Below are 23,822 nucleotides of genomic sequence, written 5' to 3' on the forward strand. Positions count from 1 at the left end.
TCAGAGCTTGGCCACAGGTTCAAATTCTTAGAACCTTGGGTCATGTTGAGGGGGAGATTGCTAGAATTGTTTTCAATGCTCCCCTTAGGATTCATGACAAGAGCTTAATTGCCTCTTGTGCACTATAAGTTAAATGGTTGTATTAGGCATTGACATATCAGTCTTTTGGTACAATGGTAACCCCATTATAACATCTTCACAAAAAAATTTCCACTTGGTTATTTATATTTCATCTCTACGTAACATTACATACATAAATTTAAAAAGAATTATATTGAAAATTATCTGAAATTGCACCTTTTTTTCTCATCATCATGATCAACATATTATCCAAAAATACTTTCAGCCATTCACTCTCCATTTCCACCTATTGTAAAAAAATTATTTTAAACTCTCATCAATCTCATGTTGCATCATCAATTCCATCTAAAAATTTGCAATATCTTTTATGTTAATTTCTACAATAGATTCTACATCTCTTTGTATAACGTCTTTTGAAGTACCAATTATAATATCAAAATTCTTAAAGATTCCACCTTTTTATTACAATCTATCTATAGGGATAGAGTAGAAGTAAAAAGTTGTGTCACCTTTGAGGCTAACTTATAAGAATGACTGAATCTGACTATTTCTATCCAACAATCATTTTTTTTCAAACATATGATCTATAGATAAATTCATTCTAGCTAAGTTATATATGGTTTCATACTTTTCCAATTGGAAATCCCTATTAAATGCATGTTTTATACTAGTTTGTATCCAATTACTAAATAAATATAATTATTTTAGAGAATTGACATTTCAATAACTCTTGCTATTTTTTATGAATTTTTTTATTAACTGATAAAGACCATTTTATAGATCTCAAAGTCAAGAATATATCATATAGAGTTTATAGTGTTTCAATTAGATATATTATAATATAATTAAAAAACTCAAGAAGAACGTATTTTAACACTCAATAATATGTCAATATTGAGAAAGAAAAAAATATTAAATCATATAAAAAAAACGGAAATAATATGATATTCTAGAGGAAAGAGTCCTCCTCTAGGATGTATAATTTTTATTCTAGTCAAAATAGATTTGTTTTGAAAAATGTGGTTGGAGATGAAAACTATTGATTTTAGGTGAGTAGAAATGTGAATCATTATAAAAGAGAATATATAGGTCTAAAGACATTTTTTTATTTTTGAATGTTCTAGATATATATGTGATCGATATCATAATCAGAGATCAAAGAGAAATAAGTTTATTTTCATATAGTTTTGTGCTAGGAACTAGACCCCTAATTTTCTACATTTTTAAACAACTAAAAAATTATCCAAAAAAATATGAAAATATGTCAATTCTTATTTCAAATAATTGTTAAAAATTATAATCCTAAACTTCATCAATTTTTAGACATTTTATTAGTTTACTTCATTTACAAATTCTAAATAATAATACTAGTTTTATATCATTGAAGCTGAATAATTATACTTTTGTTAGCCTTTTCCTTTACAAAGGGGTGACATAGGTTTATGCTTTTACCAGATAAAAGTTACTTCTATTAATTACCCTCACTGTATGACACTATTTCTCACTTATTTATTTTCATCTCTACTTTGTATACCTCATGTTATTGTTTGTATTCCATTCAATATTATAGTTATTTCCTCTTGATATATTTTCTTCATGTTTCTTCCAATAAAATTCTTCAAATATTTTCTAATCAAGTTACTCTAAATGATTTATTAAAAATTCATTACGTTGAAATTAAATTTTCCTTTCATATTACTACACTACTTTATCACAATAAATTTTCCCCATTGTCTTGCGTATCACTCTCTTAATATGTTATCACAGTGAACAATCTTCTACATTATTAATAGTACCATTTCTATTTGCTCTTCCTTTTTAAATTCCTCTCATCTTATGCATATGTCAATCTATCATCTTCTATACCTGGACGTTGGGACTAACATTTTAAAAAAGCACCAACATTCATAATCGTTTATTTTTCTCTCCATTAGAAATAATGTGTTCCCTTCTTTTTTGTAACTAGTTTTTCTACTACCACTTTGGTTTACATGTTTTTTTTATTTTCTTCCATGTTAAGTATATATTATTTCTCCAATTTAAACATAGTGAATTGTTGGAATTACAATAGGAAAGGTAAACTTCTGGGGAGGGGTGGGGGGTAAATCAACAGTTTAAATTTGGACCCATAAAGCTTTCACCACACATCCATATCATGTATTCATTAAGTAAACTAAAATAACATGTAAAGCATATACATCTAGAACATGTAAGCAAGTAAATATTCACACATGTATGACACCAGATATGATTACCTAGAAACCCTACAATGAGAAGGTAAAATTGGGGTGGGGATGAAACCCACAAATCTTCACTACTATACTAATAAACTGTATCCAATTAATATTACAATGTTTTGATCATGAGACATGATCTACCCTATGAAAGGTCTACCCTATCAAATTCTTAAAAAGACTATTAGGTCTCACCCTGTAAATGGATTTCAACACTTTTTTAGAAGTGTGACTTGCTAAAGGACCTTAACTCACAATTAAGTAAGCACCTTGTTAAAGGTTTTCAATATAGCCTGTTAGAACTACTCTATTAAGAGATTTGACAGATTCACCTGCTAGAATGATTCAACAATGATCTTGTGGTTAGCACTTGATTGATTGATAACAAATCGCCTCTAAACTGATGTATTCTCAATCCTTCCTGATCAGATGTCTCTTTGTTATATGTTATCTCCTTATCTTTTTCTACTCTAACTAATTCTAGAATACAATATTAGATCATAACTCCTTAGTCACCATGAATGCTCTATTTGTGCATAAAAACTTCTCTGTTATAACTTCTGCACACTCTCTCTCTATATTTTAGGGTTTGTCCTCCTTAAGAATATTTAGATGACTTAGGTTTGGGTATGAATCAATGCCTACGATTAATCCATTTCTCTCCTTAAACCTTCCATTTTCTGATTGGCTACATGTAACATCATTGGGAATCCAGCTTAAGATTCATCCTTATCTCCAAAATATTGTAATACATCTTTAAGTTGGCTCAAAAATGGTTTACATAGTAGTTTTTTCCTTTACAAACAACCATGTCAAAACTATCTTACTCAACATCTAAAGTCTTTGATCCTTGGTATAGACTAATCTTTATGTTGTGACTTGGAATCTATATCACTCAACATGCACTACTTGCTCAGTTCCTAAATCACTCAACATACACTATCTGCTCTGCACTTGAGTGCCTTGGCACATGAGTGACTTGGCACTCACTGTGGACTTGACATGCTCTATAATATACATGTTGTGCTTGGCATGTATTACTTGTTTTGCACGAAATAATTAAATGACTTAAGTGTGTGGACACTCATTAATCAAAACCAATCTAAGACCAACAATCTCCCCCTTTGACATGAGTGTCAAAAACACTTTTTCATGCTTCAATATCCTTATCCTTATGTAAAAACCTTAAAATTTTCAATTTTTTTACAATAGCTTGTATACCTCAAAATTTGATAACTCCCCTTGAGTTGATAGGTGTGATTTCTATCCAAAATTTTGTACTCCTACTAAGTAGATGTTCCTCAACTAATACTCTTTGACTTTATCTTGTTTTTTTTCTTTCTCTCCCTTATTTTAATCTATATTTTCTCTATCTCATTTCTTACTCTCTACTCTCATTCTTCTCTATCTCCTCTTCCTCTCTCCAAAAGATTTATTTCTCCCTCTTTATTACTCTCTCACTTTTCTTATTCTCCCCCTTTATCTCACTCTCCCCCTTTTGACGCTTATGTCAATGGGCTATACACTTATAGTGTGTTTGTCTAGAAAAAATTTATGGACCTCTAGTATTATCTTCGGCATTGCATCAAAATTTTCACATGCTACATCAAATGATTTGATTTGGATGGCCAGCTCAAGAGCAAGAAGGACTAGGCCATCTAATGTTGAAAGATTTGGATCTTTCTTAATGAGATTTTTAGCATAACCTAATTCCTTGTTAAAAATATCCATATGTGGGGTTGATTTTGTTTGGATGCTAATAAATTTGCTCCTTATATTGGCCCCATTTGCTAACAATGCAACTAACTAACTTTGGGTTTGTAACAATATTCTAAAGTGCTTCTCACTTTCAGTTAGTGCTAGAGGTAGTTTTGCACATAATGATGTAATCCAACTTTCCAAAATAAAAATGTGACTTCTAGTCTCCTATGTGAAGAGTGTTGGATTGTGAAATTTTGTGTATAGTGAGAAAATATTCTCATTTACCCTCTTCACATACTCAATTCTAGTTGTCAATGAAACTTGTGTTAGTAGTATATCACATGATATTTTCTCATTTACTTTGCTCTGAAATTTCTTTTCTAACCATTCTAAGAATTTTGCATTTGTGTTTAGGTCTACATCACTAACCTTTTCCACTATGTTTTTTAGTTGTTTAATCATTGGCTTGGTCTCATTTGGAGTTAGCAGGTTGAATGTATCTAAGAAGATGTCCTTGATATCCAACAATGCTTTCTTCTATCTGTGCTCCCTTCTTAGCATTTCCTTATGCTTCTTCCTTGCTAGGGCTTGTTGCAAAATACCCATCTACTCTATAGTCATTGTGTCATAGTCATATTTGGCTAATACAATCTCTTCATCAAGGCACACATCTCCATATTGTATCATTTCTTTAGCCTTTGATGAGCTTGGACTTGGCACTAATATTTGCAATGGTGTTGAATCTATGGTCAACTTCTAAAGAGTTTGACTAGAAGCTATGCCAGATACCGGTAAGGTTAACAGTGCTTGAATAGCTACTTTTTTTTTCACCTTTGGAGTCAACTCATTCTATTTATGCTTTTCCTTGTGTTCCAAAATGCCTTGTGATGTATCTTGTGCTTTTGTTGTAGGTGTAGATAAGATTATCAGACCTATTCTACTCTGCATTTCTATTATGCCTTGTGTTTCTACTATGTTCTTCTCAGTTGTATTAACCTTTTCAAATGTAGCTTCTAGTACTTTATCCAAAGGTTGTACATGAGTAACTTGAGGGATGATAGTAGGTGGTTCTTGTGTATTCACATCTACCCTTGTTGTTTTAGTCAATTGTTTATGTAATTCATCTACACTCACCAGAATAGGATTATCACATAATTTGGCCTATAGTGTACACTGACAAAGTATCTTTTTGAGATTTTCCTGTGACATCAAAAAAATCCTTTATTGTGATTATTTTAGTATTTTCACTTGTTATATGTTGAGGACTGGCACTAGGAAATTGTTTATCTGGTACATTCTATTCTTCTTGTTGCTCTACCTTAGTTGTTGCCTTGCCATCTATTTTATTTTTGTTCTGCCCTCAATAGTACCTTCATTTTTATCATCTTCTTCATCATCCTTCACCTCAATAGGCTCATGGTCACCTTCCTTCACTATAGTAAGCCCATATGTTACTTTCCACATTTGTGTGGACTTCTTAACAACATCTTCAATATTTTTTTGTAATATGCTAAAGGCTCTGTATTTAGGTACAAACCCAAATGCATATTTCTTTATAGCTTTAGCAATTTGTGCCTTACTAAGTTTAGGCATCAATTGTGAAAAAGATGTCTCTCTAATTTATCTTTCCAAGTTTAGACAATAGTTCCATTTCTACTCAACTCTTTCATATAAGCTTTTAGGCATTGAGTTGGCAATTTCTAGTGGGGTATTCTTGAATTTTTCCATCATGGCATATATAGCCTCCTCCACTTGATTCTTCTCCACTTTATCAATATTAACAAAGTCAACATGTGAAAACCCAAAAAATCTGCATTAGTCTTAACATTCTCACATAGATTCTCAAGATTTGATAGAGGATTGTGACTCACCATTTTAAATTACTTGTTGTCATCTGACTCTATTTTCTCCTCATCAGATTCTTCTTGTGCAACATATTTCCTTCTTGGTGTTTTTTGCACTTGTCCTCCCTGCTTTGTAGGTTTTGTCTTTTCTTTTTCCTTTTGTGCAATTTTTCGTGCACTAGCCCTTGTAGTAGGAATTGTAGACTTGGCTTGGCTTGGTTTGACGATTTTCTTGGCCCTTGCCACTATTCTTGCCTTAGCCTTCCTCTTCTTTTGATATATGGGAGTAGGTGCTTCCTCAACATCTTCTTCCTTGGCACCTTTAGCAACTTCAACCTCTTCTTCCTACTAGTCTTCTCTCATTCCTTGAGTAAGTGTAAGTGGTGCTTGTGCCTATATGTCCTCTTCCTCTTCTTCTTCTTCCTACTTGGAACCCTCACCAAATTTAGCTTTTAATTTCTTCACCAACTTATCCTTTTTCTTAATAACTAAGGAAATCTTCAATTCCATTGTGATTTAGGACTTTTCCATCTCATAGTTTCCAAATGCCTTAGCATCTTTATCAACTTCTTCTGCTAGTAAAGTTGTGATAGTTGTAGAGGCTTCATCCAAATTTATTTCATATCCTATGGGTCTCAACCATCTTACCCTTGGTGTAGTAGCTTGAACAAATGTATAGTTGGCATCTACTATAAAATAGATATCAACATAATGCTTTTCTACTAGTGACACTAGAATTCTTAGTCTTTTCTTCATTGACTACTTAAAGTCCTCAAAATAGCTAGTCATCATAGACTAAAAATTCTCACCTAATTCTTCAATGAACTCACCAATCTACACTACCATTGACCTACTTGTCTTCCAACCAACAGTTCAAAATGTAGGAAAAGTATTTTGAAAATAAAATAATATGCATATTAGTATAGAACCAAATTTGCATTGAGCACTCTTAGTCTTTCTAGTTTCTCCTATGTTCTCCATCAATTTTTGTAATTGTAACTCTGCAAGATCATTTGTGTGATCTTTCTTAACAATTTTATAACCAACATCCACTACTATATAGGGTAGACTATTTAATCTTCTGGATTGGTAAAATTTGTGTGAAATAATCCTTACTGTAATGTCTAACAAAGAATCAGTAATGCTATCAATTTTCATTCCTCTTTTGTTCCACACTACTCCTATATTCTTTTCAATGACCTCTTTTTAGTCACTCAATTTCTTAGGCTGATCTAGAGATGGATACCTAGTAACCCTATGGATTATCTTTTTAGTTATCTTGATAGGTCCATTATCTAGCCATAGTGAACCATCATGTATCCTACTCAAAACTATCCTAATGCATTCTATTTTGAACACATTCAAGAAATCTAGGGCTAGTGTTAACCCTTTTTTTTCTACAATTTTGTATTCTTCTCTTAGTGCACCATTATTACATAGTCTATCATATGCTTTCCTTATCTCCATATCACCAATGCTTCAAATTTTACTATTATAATATTTCCTAACATCTTGTGCCATTAAAACATTCGATGGTATCATGGATAATGCACTGGAGGGGTATTGTTTATATGCAATATATGGGATGGCTTGGAATATATGTTGCTTAACTTCATTACTAACTAGTTGAACATTCAAAATCTTCTTTCCCTCTACGTTATTTGAACTAGATGCCAATTTACAAAACTAGGATTTACAAAAATATAAATTATGTAACTTGGCACTCGGTAAATACCTTGCAAGATTGAACAAAATGGTGTTGAATCACTACAAAAATCTTTTGAAATCACTTCAAATGGATTTCTAGGTCACCTCTTGCTCTCCTTTCTCTTTCTTGATTTTGAAATAATGAAAAATGGATTGAAATTGGTCAAATACCCTTTGAAATACTACAATTAATGCTGAGTGCATGCACAATCATAAGCTCAACATCAACTAATTTTAATCTCACTTTGCATCCATTAACATTTCATTCACTCATAAACCATTACAAACTTGGCATCAACTAGCTAGTTTGTTAGCTCAACATCCTCTTGCATTTCACTCAGCACATAAAGGAAATTTTTCATGCTCAACAACAACATGAAAAGCTTAAAGATAATTCTTTGATTCCTCATAACATCTTACATCTTTGTTCATGCTAATGTAATCTTTTTAGTACTAAATCCTGTGGCATTGGTGTATGATGTAACCTTATGAATATTAGTTCCACATACCTTTTGATTGCTTACTTGGATGAGGTGTGATCACCTAACCCATTGGGTGAAGTGATCCCTTCTCAATTTGATGTGGAACAATCATCTTTCTTCTTCCATGTCTTTCTCATTTCACTTCTATCATTTTCCACATCCGCCTTGCCTTTGCCTTTATCAAATTCACAACTTAATGCATTTGACCTTGTTGGACAATATTGACTGATGTGACCAGTCTTTAAACAACTAAAACATGTGGTTTGACTCAACCACCCTTTTTAGTTAATTCTAAAGTGTGTTCTAATAGAATTCTCATGAATGTTTCCATATTCTTCATAATAATGGCAGCTATATCTTTATTATAATCCTAGTTATAAGAGTTGTCATTGTTTCTTACCTTTGTTTTCCTACTTGATGATCACATGGGTTTGGATCTACACTCAAAAGCTCTATATCTATACTTTTGACAATTGCAATAGTATGCTTCAAATCTTTGAGTGTGCATGGTCTTGGTTCTACATTCATGGTCTTGATGACCTTGTTTGTTGCACTTATGACTGTGACCCATGCTCTTATGCTTTCCATTATAATTTGTAGTTCTTCTATTATACACATTAGAAAAATGTCCTTTCTTACCATAATTATAACAAGTAGGTTTGGAATCCTTACCTTTGTTGCTCCTTTCTTCAACAGTTTTGGATGACTCACCTTCTTCAATACTTGTGTTCCCAGTCTAGATGTGTCATTAGGGAATCTCAATAATTGCTCAAAGTATTTGATGGCTTCATTTGGCTTATTTAAAATTTCAATAAATCCCTTTTCCGATTTTAGGTCACTTTATAATTGCTCATTCTACAACTTCAATGTTGTTATCTCAATGTTCTTGACATTCAACTCATAGCTGGCATTCATCATTTGACTCAAAGTATTAAATTGCATGCTGGAAATCTTGGTTAGCTATGATGATTTCTCCTCCATTCTATTTCTTAAAATCCTCTTAACTTCTTCAATCATGGCTTTGTCTTCCATAGCTTTCTTCTTCTATTCAGTCACCTCACGTAGTAGTATGGCTTGTGATTCTTGCTCTAGCTTCATATTTTTGATTTCTTTAGCTTGGGCTTTATTCCTTTCCATTATATCTATAACTACTGCATCAAATTCATTGGATTCTCCATTGGAAAATAGCTTAGTAGTGTCTATCTCTTTGTACTATGTGTCATTCTCCTCAATAGCAATTTCCTTCATTATCTTCAAGGATTTCTTTAAATCTTATTTTGCTCGACTTAGTTGATATAGAATGAGATGTATTTCAATCGCTTGATTCTCAATAATATTTCCGAACTTGTACACTTCTATTTCTAGATCTTTCCTCAAAGCTACAAAGCTTCTCTTTCAAAGAACAAGGCTCTGATACCAATTCTTGGAATTATAATAGGAAAGGCAAACATGGGTGGGGGGGTTGTGAATAAACAGTTTAAACTTTGGCCTATAAAAACTTCAATAAGTAAACTAAAATAACATGTAAAGCATATACATCTAAAACATGTAAGCAAGAAAACATTCACACATGTATGATACCATATATGATTGCCTAGAAACCCTCCAATGAGAAGTTAAAATTTGGGTGGGGATGACACCCACAAATCTTCACTATTGTAGTAGTAAAGTGTATGCAATCAAGGCTACAATATTTTGATCATGAGACATGATCTACCTTGTGAAAGGTTTGTCTTGTCAAAGGCTTACAAAGATTGTTGTTAGGTCTCACCTTGTTAAGGGATCTCAACACCTTGTTAGAAATGTGCCTTGATAAAGGACTTTAACTCACAATTAAGTAAGCACCTTGTTAAAGGATTTTAATAAAACCTGTTAGAACTACTCTATTAAGAGTTTTGGTTTATTTACCTACCAGAATGATTCAGTAATGATCCTGCAGTTAGCACTTGATTGGTTGATAATAGATCACCTATAAACTGATGTATTATCAATCCTTCCTATTCAGATGTCTCTTTGGTATATCCCATATCCTTCCTCTATTCTACTCTAACTGATTTCGCAATGCAATCTTAGATCATAACTCCTTAGTCACCATGAAAGCTCTATTTGCACATGCAAACTTCTCCCTTACACCTTTTTCACACTCTCTCTATAGTTTAGGGTTTTTCCTCCTTAAGAAGACTTAGTTGACTTAGGGTTAGGTATGAATCAATGGTTTTGATTCATCCATTTTTCCACTTAAACCCTCTCTTTTTCTAATTGTATGCATGTAACTACACTGGGAATCCAACTTAAGATTAGTATTTATCTCCAAAATATTGTAATTCATCTTTAAGTTAGCTCAAAAATGGTTTACATAGTAGTTTCTTCCTTTACCAAAAACTATGTCAAAACTATCTTACTCGACATCTAAAGTCTCTGATGCTTGGCATATACTGATCTCTAAGTTGTGACTTGACATCTATATCACTGAGCATGCACTACTTTCTTGGCTCCTAAATTTTTTGGCATACACTGTCTACTTGACACTTGAGTGACTTAGCACATGGGTGGCTCGGTACTCATTGTAGACTCAGTATGCTCTATAATATACATGTTGTGCTCAACATGTATTACTTGTTTGGCATGAACTAAATAAATTACATGAGTGTGTGGGCACTCATTAGTCAAAACCAATCTGAGATCAATAGTGAATCAAATTTACAAATTATTATGTATTTTCTTTAAAATGTATTTTTTCTTCCCCACCTCTATTATCATCATTTTGGAAATTATTAACAACATGATTTTCATAATTCTTACGTTCTCTACAATAGTCTTTTTTGAAAAACTCTTTTTGTTGTACTACTTCTATTAAATTCCTCACATCTTTAATTATTTTCTTAGGTGTTGGTCTTTCCATTTTTTTATACACAATTGATGTGTTACTCTTGACCTTCTTCTATACATTCTTTTGCCCTTATATATGCATACTAGAACATAACAATAAAAAATAACTAAGGAGACAAGAAAATGTCCTTTATTTCCTTCATTGAAAAAATTTCTACCTTCATTAATAATCTTGTTAGGTGATATTCTATAAATTCTTTTTCATGTTCCTCTTTATACATTTTATCTTTGTAAGTTCTCATCAATGAGAACTCCTTTTATAACTTATTTTGTATGCTTCTCATATGAAAATTATTTCATTTTCTAAGTTTCATGGTATCATCGCATAATCCTACCATAACTTTTAAAGGTAGTAAACTATATTTGAATTTTCTGAATATCATTTTTCTAGATACTTCCCATTGAAACAAAATATGGTTGTCATTTTAGCAAAATATCAACTTTTGAATTCCTAGTACAAGCACTACACTTATAGAAAATATAAGGCATTTAAGCCATGTCATGAAACTTGGAGGGGAATGTTGGAAATTAGTCAAAAATCCCCACCTCATTATTACTTAAATAAATTCAAACCTATGAAAAATATCTAATTGCACAAGTTTTTAGGAACATAGGTTGTTGTTGCACCCAAAAATATACCTGTAAATGCTCAATTAAATACTTATACTTGCCAAACACATGATTTAGTTAAGCCATGTCAAAAATTGTAATGAAGAATGTTATAAATCACACACACTCTTGTATGCTTCCAAATCCCTTCTCAACTCTACAATTACTATCTTAGATAATGATTTTTTTGTTACCTTATTGCCTTTCATTGTGTCTTTCTTTGAGGTGCCTTTTTTTTCTAATATATCTATTTATATGACTCTCCATTTATGCTTGTTTCTTCATATTTTTATCCTTCATCTTCTAGACACCTCACCTATGGCTCTCTTATCTTCCTCTTTTTTAGCATCTTCTTAATGTAGTATCCTTTCATAACAAAATACATATAATAAAATAAAACTGAAAATTTAATGAAAAAAAATTATATTCACCACCTAGATCTATTTGGCATACTGTTCTTTTATGCCCATTCCTTGATATAGATTGATGATGTTTAGTACAAGAAGCCTTTTGACCCATGCCTTACACCAGCTTATTCTTTAAGAGAATGGATTACAATATATTATAGTAGAAGAAACTTTAGTAATGTAATAACTAATCCAACTTATGTGTTTGGTAATTTTATACATTAACTTTTCTGTGTAACTAGAAGCTCATCAACATGCTGAATCATTATGCATGTCTTCACTATAGAAGAAAAACATTAAAAATATATTAAAAATGAAAAATATCAATTTATTATTTGAATAATATTTTTATCATTTCATACCAATCCCTTTTATCAATCAATGCATTTGACATCTTTAAACAATAATGACTTTGAATAATTCATGGTCAACTTAGGCTTGATCCTCCATGTTTAAACTCACCATATAAAATAAACCTCATTTCCACTATGCATCTTCATAATTTATTCCCTCATACTTTTCATTTATAATGGGGTTGACTATTTTGAAAAAATTAAAAAAATAGGTCTTTCGTATCTCATTGGACTAAGTTACTTTAATCTACAGCTCCTACAAAATTTTTTTTTCCAAATAAATTATTTCCTTGCTATTAACTAGAAAATATATTATATCCTAAATATAAATCCCATAATGTCATGTTCTCTTATATATTTGTGAACTTCTATTTGTCCAAAAAATTTCCTCAATCTTCTATATAGCCACTTGTAATATTAGGAAGAGTTGTGTTTTTCTTAGGAAAATTTTCCTATTTTTCTTATTTGCAATAATTCTTTATAATTTTTCTTTAGAATCCTCCCACTCGTAATATATCAACAAAATAATAATATTTCTTGTGTAAACACCAAGCAAATAATAAATTCATTCAATTAGGAAGATCAACTTATAATATTTATGGTAATATAAACTAGTGGTAGTCTAGGTGACTTTGTCCCTTTCTCTCTATGTATGATATATTAGTAATTGCAAATATACACTCTTGATTACTCATTTTGTGATCTATGAAAAATTATTTAAATTTATAGTGTTACTTCTTTTAGTAGTTAAAATAGAAACCTAAAATTTAGAACTTATTCCATGATAATTAAAAACCTATTTCATTCCATGTGTCTACATTAAATCATGTAAACATTAGTTTGAAAAGAGTAGAAAATTAATATTGAAAAACAAAAGAATATATCATACAAATATTATAAAAAATTTAACATTTTTTATTTATTCTAAAATATTATCTCCTTATTGATAGTTTAGACCTTGTTAAATATAATATTTGTTGGTGTTACTCTTTTATTCTTACTTAATATTACTTTATAAAGGTCAAAAAAATAATTATAAACTACAAAATTGTTCATCTCCTTATTTCGTTATCTTGTGACTTGCAACTAGGGAAATAGCATAGCAAATAACCAATAAAGATGCAAAATTATTGGTTACTTCTAGTTCAATATTGATGTTTTACATCTAGTTCCTCCATCAATAAAATTCAATTTAATTATAGTTAGTTTTGATGATAAGTCACACTATGTTCAATACTTTTCTATAAATATGTGATAATTGGCTCTCATATTTTCCAAGTATTAGTAGCATACTTCCTTTCCATGTAGGAAACTAATTGAAATTGTGTTCATCTTATAAGGCTCGTGTTTTTCTTTGTCTTCAGTGTATGTTTAATTTCTAACTCTTCATAAATGAGAGAATGAACTCTTGTTTAATAATTCAATAATTAAATATTATTTCTCTTTATTGTCTAACCTTTGTATGATTTTATTTATTTTTAATTTAATTTTTTTATAAATTAAGTTTAGATTACAAGTCATGTTGAGGTATTTAGATAGTTCAATTTTTAGATAGATAAATTATTTATCAACATCACCAATATTTCTCCATGTACTAGAAATTATATATGTGCAATTTCTCAACATCATTTCCTATCATCCAACTATCCACATTGTTCATTTCTAGACTATTACACATCTCCACAAATAATTACATACCTAAATATTTTATATACTAAATATAATATTTAATACATAATTCTCTATAACTTGATCAATTGAAAACATAATAGGAAGGAAAAAAAAAAATAGAGATATTCTAGTTCAATATTGATGTTTTAAATCTATTTCCTCCATCAATACAGTTCAATTTAATTAGAATTAGTTTTGATGATAAGTCACACTATGTTCAATACTTTTCTATTAATATGTGATAATTGGTTCTCATATTTTCCAAATATTGGCAGCATAGTTCCATTCCATGTAGGAAACTAATTGAAATTGTGTTCATCTTATAAGGCTCATGTTTTTCTTTGTCTTCAATGTATGTTTAATTTCTAACTCTTTATAAATGAGAGAATGAACTCTTGTTTAATAATTCAATAATTAAATATTATTTCTCTTTATTGTCTAACCTTTGTATGATTTTATTTATTTTTAATTTATTTTTTTATAAATTAAGTTTAGATTGTAGGTCTTGTTGAAGTATTTTTATAGTTTAGTTTTTAGATAGATAAATTATTTATCAACATCACCAATATTTCTCCATGTACCAGAAATTATATGTGTGTAATTTCTCAACATCATTTCCTACCATACAACCATCCACATTGTTCTTTTGTAGAATATTACACATCTCCACAAATAATTACATACCTAAATATTTTATATACTAAATATAACATTTAATACATAATTCTCTATAACTTGATCAATTGTAAACATAATAGGAAGGAATACAATTAGAGATATTTTGGTTACAATATAAACCCAAATCCCAAAGTCCCAAATTAATTTGAATAATTGAGGAGAGAATCCATTATATATTAAAACTAAATGGGATATCACATTATGGAAATCAACCATATTCACTAGTATCACAATAAAAAACTTAAATATTAGAAATTGCCAACTTCAAAATTAAATACATACAACCATACATATTAATATCAAATTGTATAGTTAATAAGGACTTCAAGTATGCACCAAAATAGTATTTATTAATATTATTATCTCCTATAATGACCATTATGAATTATCTGAGGTAGATCTCTAAGATTCTGGAACCTTTCATAAGATGGAGTCTTTGTGAAGATATTTGATATTTGATGTTCTTACTACAATACACAATTTTAATCAAACCTCACTAACCCAATTCTCTAAGATAGTAATATTTTACCTCACTATGTTTGGTTCTATAGTGATATGCTATATTTTATTTTATTTATATATAAAGCTTATTGTAACAATATAATAATGTAGGTTCATTCTGAATCTTGATTTTATGTACTAGTAGTTTTCTCAACCAAACAAGCACAAAATTTTCTTATATTTCAGCTTTATATTCATTCTTCATTGTAGAAAGTGATATTGTTCATTATATATTAGAATTCCAAGAGAATAATATACAACCATAGATAAAAGAGTAACTAAAATTACAAATTCTATCATCTACAAAGCCTTCTCAATATAAATTTCTATAGCCAACCAATCAGCTACACTCTGAATTATAAAATTTGAGATTGTAGCTCACTATCCCTTTAATATATCAATGTATCCTTTTAGCTTCATTCTAATATTTTTCCATAGGCTTTAACATAAACATAGAATCAAAAGTAAATACAAATGTAGTATCAAGATGACTAGTTGTTAATTAGTTCAAAATTTTAATCAACTATCTATATAGAGTGTGATTCACTAGATTTGATGCATCCAATTAGAGAATATAAGTGTAAATTTGATTGTTATTACAAGTTTTTAAGAACTCTTACAAAAAAAAATTTAGGATATATGAAGCGAAATTTTTTTTAGACGTAAATATTTCATCTTTATGCTGTCATACTTCCATAGTAGAAAATTAATGCATTTGTCCAACATCTATTATTTCAAAGTCAATAAAAATTCATGTTCTAAACTTCATAAATAAACTTAGACTCTTTCCTATGTGGAAATGATCATTAACATAATTAACTAAGATAAATATATCATTAAATGAGCTTCTAATATTGATATTTGAATCTATTTGACCTAATTAAAAAAAAGATTGATGTAGGTAGGATTCTAGTCTTGAATACCATGTTCTGACTACTTACATGGCCTTAATCTATTCAAAAAAGAACTCTTCACATCTATTTGATTAAATACCCTACATTACCAAGATACCAATGCCAAAAACTAATTTGATAGTATTGATTATTGCTAAATGCTCTAATTTCTTTGTATAATTAATACCATCTTTCTTATCGTACCCTTTCAATACCAATATATCTTTATGATCATCAATAATTCTATTACATGTGCAAATAGATCTACACAACCATCTTGTACTAATAAATATCTTACTATGAGATAATTCAATATAATCACATGTGTGATTCCTTGCAATTGTGTCTATTTCATTGGCCATATATTCAATCCAATATTGTTTTTCTTGTGCTTACTCAAATGTTTTTCCTAGTATTTTCCATGATTTGAGTCATTAATGCAAAAATTATTTTTTCTTATCACCTTGTTGTCATTTTTTAGAAACTCCATTCCAATAAAATAGTGGATGAATGATTATTTTTTTTCCTTATTTCATATTTTCTATCTTTTTTTCCTTTGGTGCTAGATGATTCAGGTATGTTATCTTTTCCTTCTACTTGACCTCATTAATTACTATTTATTTTCCCTTTTCTCAATTTTCTTTGATATATTTTTGTCTCATTAAATACTTATCATAGTCATTTTTCACACTAGATATTATAATGTGTATGTTTTATCTTTAATTAACTAACCAATGAAAATTCATTCAAGACTTTTATCACTTAGTCTATGCCTTTATTTTGGTATGTGTACATAGAAAACACACCCCAAATACTTAGAAGGGATCAATATGTGTCTTTACCTTGAACCATGCTTTTTAAGGAGTCTTTTTTCTTACTACTCTTTAGAACTTCTATTTAGAAGATGCACTTTTATGCATACTTCTATAAAAAAATATTTAAAAATCATTTTTTTGTCTTCGAGGACACTTCTTTCTAGTTTAATTATCCTCACATTCATCTTTTTAGTAGATCCATTTCTATGTAGAGTTTAGGAAGTAGTGAACTCTCTATTAATTCCACAATATATTCAAAAATTAATAAACTTATGTTATTCAAGTACTCACATTTATTATCTTACCTTATAACTTTGATGTACATAGAAATTTATTACCCAAAAAAATTCTTGAACTCTAGAAATTTTGCAAATACTTTTGATGTTGAAACTAGACAATAAACATATGTTTATCTCTAGTATTCATCAAGAAAGTTTAAAAGATAATTTGGATTTTTAAAGGTGTATCCATAGGACCACATCAATCATTATGGGTATCTGAAGATATTTTCTATCACTAGTGTATTTTCAAAAAGGAATTTTTATCCTATATGTTATTTGAAATGATATAATTTTAACAAAATTATTTTGTGTCTTTAGTTAATTGTAGATCTTTAACCATTATTAATATTTTGAATACAATTAACCCACTAACATTGAGGTGACAATACCTTCTATGCCAAATTTTATTTCCATATATTTCATAGTCCTTAGTACCTAGTTCTCATAAGTGAAATGAGTAAGAAGTGTCTTATAACCTATAACTTTTCTCTTAAAAAAATTGTATTCCTTTTGCATTTATTTATTAACAAATTATAGATCTGCCTCGTATTCATTCTTATCATTGTCATAATTTTATTGTGACTCTTAAGGAATGTGCTTCATTTCATTGGTATATTTATTTAGAGAATAATATTTTCTATTAGATTTATTTATCAATTTTCACTCTTACTACAACACTTAACAAAATTCCTCTTCATTGATCAATTATCATGCTTGAAATTTCCTTATATGTATTGATTATATATATCACACCTTCAAATTTTTGAGTCAAACTTCTCAAAATATTTTCAATGACATTCTTATCATCTACATCAGCATCACTAGACCTTTTGAACTTTGTTACAAAATCATTTATAGGTTATTAGTTACAATCTTTACATTTTTGAAAAAAATCTCATTTTTTGCTTGTGAATTTTTAGTGTGTGCATGTTGATATGCATTAGTTTTTTTTTTATCCATATTGAGTAATGTGTCACTGAGTATATTTTGCATTCTAGTGTAGCAATATATAAAATTATATTCTTAAAACTAGTAAAGAGTCAATATATTAGACATTCCACGACTTTCCATATGTTTTAGAAAATGTGCACTATAACCCAAATGCTAAACACAATATTTTAGAGATATATCTAAAAATGAACACTATCATCACCCCTTCAATTGGGACATACAAAAATACAATATTATGTTTTCTTTTGAAGAAACAAATGCCATTTTTAACAAAAAAAATATGCACGTAGTTACAAAAAAAATACATGTCTCTTACAATAAATATTTAATAATCCTTTTATTTTACATTCAATTCCCTAATATATCACTTTATTATTATAATATAAAATATATTTAAAAAATATTATCTCCTTTATATAAAACTATTCTTGACAAATACTTTAAAACTTTATAACATGAACTCAATAGTTTGATAATAAATCATAAATTCTTATGCTAAAAATACTAAGATACTTTTGAAGCTACCAATACTACAACAAAACGCATACAATAAATAAAAAAACATTACAATACAGTAGTAATAATATGAATGATAGGTTGGGTTTTCTTTCACAATTTCGCTAGCTCTTTTATTTTTTATTTGTAATTAAGGGGATAAAAATCTAGCTCTGAAACAAAATAAATATAAATATAAAATATACGAATGACAATGAAGAAATAAGAGGCAAGGCATTTCTTATTTAATAAATCAAATAGAAGGTAACATTATGAAAATTGACCATATTCACCAATATCACAACAATATTAAATATTAGCAACCATCAACTACAAAATTAAATATAACCATAATAATAAAAAAAGGACTCTAAGTAGACCACACAGTGGTCATTATTCATGTTAATGATGACAAAAGTGAGGAAAAAATTAACAAAAATATATACTTAGGCCTGCAAGGAGCATGCCAGATTCATTAAGATTGATGGTGAAAAGTATTTTGATAATATATGTAGAGAAATGATTCTAATTTTAGAGTATTTCATAGTATGTTCTCTATATTTTATTTCAAATATGCTTCCATAGTGATCTAATAGATAAATTTCTAGGATGGGAAAGAGATCAAGGTTCTGTAGAAGAACATATTTAATGTTAATAGATAAGATGATGAGAGGAAGATAGTAAGTTATCAAAATATGAATAAATATAATTTTTTTGAAAGAAAGTGACATGTTTGGATTATTCTAGAAACTAAAAAGTCATCTAAATGTGGGTTTTGTAGAGTTAGTACAAGAATAATTTATTAAAATATAACATTTATTGCAGCACTACTAAAACTGAATACAAATGCTTGAATATAAAGAATTCACAACCAGAAGAAAAAAACAGCAAAAAAATAAATACACATGTATTTAACAAAAAATAATTTGCAAGAGAATAAAACTAAAAACAAACAAAACTCTATCATAAATATATGCACATATAGCATATTCTTATTTGTATTAAAAAAAAATTAAAAATATTAAAATCTTCTTAGGGAAAAACTTCTATATTTTGTGGGTCTCCACCCTTCTTCCTTTGCTCTTGTGTGCTTGCATCAACAAATTGTGGATGACGCTATTGTCATGGGGGAGGCTTTGGTGAAAAATGATAGGAACGTTAAGAAGGCATTAACTAATTGTGGTGAAGCCATTGCTCAAAACATCAATTGGAGTAAAAATGTGATTTACTTTATCAATGTTAGTTAGGCAAGACAATTAAAGATTAAAAGGATTATTGGTTGTGAGAGTGGCTCTTTGCCAGGAACCTATTTGGGGTTACCATTGGGATTAACCCCTCCTAATAGTTTTTGGAATTCTTTGATAGATGAAACTTGCTGGTTGGAAGGGATCTCTCTTCAGTCAAGTTAGGAAGGTTATTGTTTTGAAATCTATCCTTCAAAGTGTCCCATTTTATGATTTGAGTGTTTTTAAAATTTTGAGAAAGTTTGCACTTCCTATTGAGAAAATACAGAAGACTTTCTTGTGGACTGGTATGGGGACTAAAAAGAGACTTCCTCTTATTGCTTGGGAGAATGTATGTATTCCTAGGGGGAGGGTGGGCTTTGTCTATGAATGATTTCTTCTATGAATGAACTCTTACTAGCTAAACTACTTTGGAGATGGTACAAGGAAGAGGGGGAATGGAGGAACATCTGGGCTAATAAATATAATAGAGATCACTTTGATTTTCAATATTTCCTTTATTCTGATGTTGATCAAGGGGTTTCTTTGATCTAGAAGAATGCTTATAAATTTAAACATATCTTAAGGAGAGGGGAAAAATGGAAGGTGGGAAATGTAATGAGAGTCTTTTTTTGGGAAGATATATGGATCTTGGATCACCCCATTTGTGATGACCCAAGGTGGAATAGGTATATGGAGGAGTGCAAGAATTAGTTTGGTACTTTGGTCAATGATTATTAGAAGGATGATTTGTGGGTGAATCTTCCTAGGGTGGACCTAAATTTGGTAGAGCTTGTTAAATGTTTGAATGTTTGCTATTTGAACCATGAAGAGGATGCTCTAATTTGGAAAGCCGAGCCTAGTGGTATGTAATCTATTACTTCAGCCTTCGCTAATTCTTTTGAGGATCATGATGAACCTTGTTGGGTTAAGGCTTCGGTGAAAGGTATGCCTCCCAAAGTAAATATCTTCTTTTGGATTCTTCTGCAAAATAAAATTTTAACTCTTCACAATCTTGAGAAGAGAGGTTTCATCATTGTTAATCAATGTGTTCTCTACAAGAATGATAGGGAATTGGTGGATCATATTATGCTACATTTCCCCTTTACAAAAAAGGTTTGGGATAAAATTTAGAGTTTAATGAATGTGGATTGGGTTTCCCATGCTACCATCTAGCTGTTCTTTTCTAGTTGGAAGGCTCCTTCCAAGAATTCTTCGATTATCAAATTGTGGGATTTTATTCTTCCTTATCTTCGATTATCCAATTGTGCTTAGATTTTCCATAAATTCAAGGTCCTTTTGATTGAAAACATTAAAATTTGTGGTACTGGACAACAACCTTATAATGAGCGGGAAGTTGCGGTGCTTAACAATTGGAATATAAGAAGTTTGAATATGAATACAAAGGATCCTAACCCAAGGGATAATGCAAGATGGGATTGTTCTTCGGTAAATTGGTTTAAGATTAACTTTCATGGGGCCTTGAAATGGAACTCGAGCATTGCTCGATGTGAAGTTGTGATTATAAATTCTAATGGTGGCTTTGTTGGTGGTATGGCCATATCATTAGGGAGCCAAACTAATCATGTTGTTGAAGCCTCTACTGCTCTTCACAGTCTTATTTATGCCAAAGGTTTGAATTTGAATGCAAAAGGTTTGAATTTGAAGAATATATGGATTGAAGGTGATTCCCTTGACATCATTAATTGTTTTAATAAAATCAATCCACCTTCATGGAATATTATAAATATTCTACCTAAGGCTTTTAAAATTATTAATTCATTCCAAAATTGCATAATATCCCATAACTATAGGGAAGCCAATGGTTTAGCCAACTGGGATTTGAAAGTTGCATGTTGTAATGATCATAAAATCATATGGGAGTCATATGATACATTACCTCTAGATGGATGCGATCATGTTAAGCATGATAAATGGAGAACTCAACAAAAATTCTTTAATTATGATGTTGTCAGTGAATTATGAGATTAACTCCTATGGAGTGAGGTGGGTTATAATTTTTGGGAATGTGGTCAGTTCACATGGATTCTGGGTTATTTCTTCCTCTCCTCATTTTGGTAGTGGTGTTCGTAGAGTGATCTAGGGTTTCCAGAGCAAGCAAACTAGTGTATTAGACACATAGATTATGAGGGGAAAGAGGAAATGGGTGGAACTGCCTTGCTGTGTGGAGTGGAAGAATAAGTCGAAGGTGTGGGACATTCTTAGGTGTGACAATTTCATTGGTTATTCGGAAAGACTCAAAGGAAATAACCCTACAATTACACACCAGTTTTTTAAATCATGGAAGGACGGCTCGGTGTTGGTTGGGAACTAGTGGATGGATGTCATGGAAGAGGTCATTGTGGAGGCTATAGGGCTGGATATGGATGGGATAAATTTTTATAGAGACATGAAGCTCATAGATAAGGCAATTGATGACTTTGTGGAGATAGAACAGGAGAGAAATTGTTTGGTTAAAATAGGTAACTTCTATTATAACCCAGCCTCTATTTCTTGTCCTTGGCATTTTGTGGTCTTTGTGATTATGGAATACTTGACTGTAGATGGAAGATTTACAAAATTCTATGGATACCACTTTATGTTGGCAAACCATTTACAACATGATGTTAGGGTAAATTTATCTTTCTATCTTTTGCAATCTCTTACCATATCTACCCATGCCATCCAGAAAGATTCGACTGGCAAGCATGTCTACCATGAGGGTCTCATGGTTTTGATTATGAACTTGTTGAAATCCAAAATTTTTCCAAAACCTAGAACCTTGAAAGGGGCTGATAAGGATACGAAAGGGAGTATTTAGGATAAGGGCTATGACACTGAGATGCAAGATGAAGCTGAAGGAGGTCTAGTTAGTTTGAAAAAAGGCTCAGGTGGTAGCTCAAAAAACAAGCAAAAGAATGTTGTGGAGGAAGTAACTAATTGAGACCGGGAAAGTGACTTTGTGGAGAAAATTGTCAGAGATCATTACAAAAAGAGGAGTGGAAGCAAAGGAATGGGTAAAGGATGTCAAGATGAGTGGGTCTCTCCTCCTTCTGATGATGAGCCTCTAGCTCAATGATTGGAGAGGAAAATAAATTCCCTGTGGTGATAGAAGGATAAGTATGATACTAAGAAGAGTGGGTATTCTGACTATGGAGATGATGGTGAATAGGGGTCCATGTCAGATTTGGGTGATAAAGCCGAAGGTGGGTGAGGGTCTCCTAAGGAAATATTTAGCAACCTTGGCTCTATTCAAAAGGAGATGGGTATCCTCAAGCATAAAATGTTGTTGTTGAGTAAGGAAACAGAACAACTTAGTAAAACATCTAAAGGGGAAAGAACTCTAGGAAAATGCATTGATAAGCTTTTGGCGGTCATAGGGAATGCTGAAGAAGTGAAAAATCTCATGCATAAGATTTTAGTGATGGAAGCTAAACAAAGGGTCATGGATAAGGATATCAATAGCATTCAAGGGAAGGTGTCCAAACTTGAAACTAGGATGAGTAATATGGATAAACAGGTTAAACAATTGGTGGACAATGTGAGTAATTTCTTGAAGAAGAATGAGGCTGTTAAGGGCTAGGATTCCCTTCCGAGGGGTGATACTTAGGGACAAAGTAAACATACCCAATCCCACTCGAAGAAGATTGAGGAAACCAGTAAGAAAGATTAGGTGAAGGTTGCCACTAAAACCATGCATGCTTTGGTGGATGAGGCTGGTGACCTAATAAATACTTTTGAGCTAGTCAGTTCTTGTTCCTTTGCTATTCTTTTGCTATCTTTTTTAGCTTTGTCTTGTATGACCTCTTGTTTTTTTTTGGGGGGTTTGTTTCGAGTTGTTTTTGGATACTTTTCTCTATTGTTCTTCTCTCATGTTTATCTCTAGAACTCTATTTATGTAAAGGTTTTAGGTCCTTTAAAACCTATTTTTACTTAATCAAAACTTCTATATTTTTCAACAGCATGACTAATTATCCACACACTCCCCCTTGATGCTAAGTGGACTT

The sequence above is a fragment of the Cupressus sempervirens genome, chromosome 7 (genome assembly GCF_028749045.1).
Source record: "Cupressus sempervirens isolate cs-2001-9-10 chromosome 7, ASM2874904v1, whole genome shotgun sequence".
In the NCBI taxonomy this organism is placed as follows: Eukaryota; Viridiplantae; Streptophyta; class Pinopsida; order Cupressales; family Cupressaceae; genus Cupressus; species Cupressus sempervirens.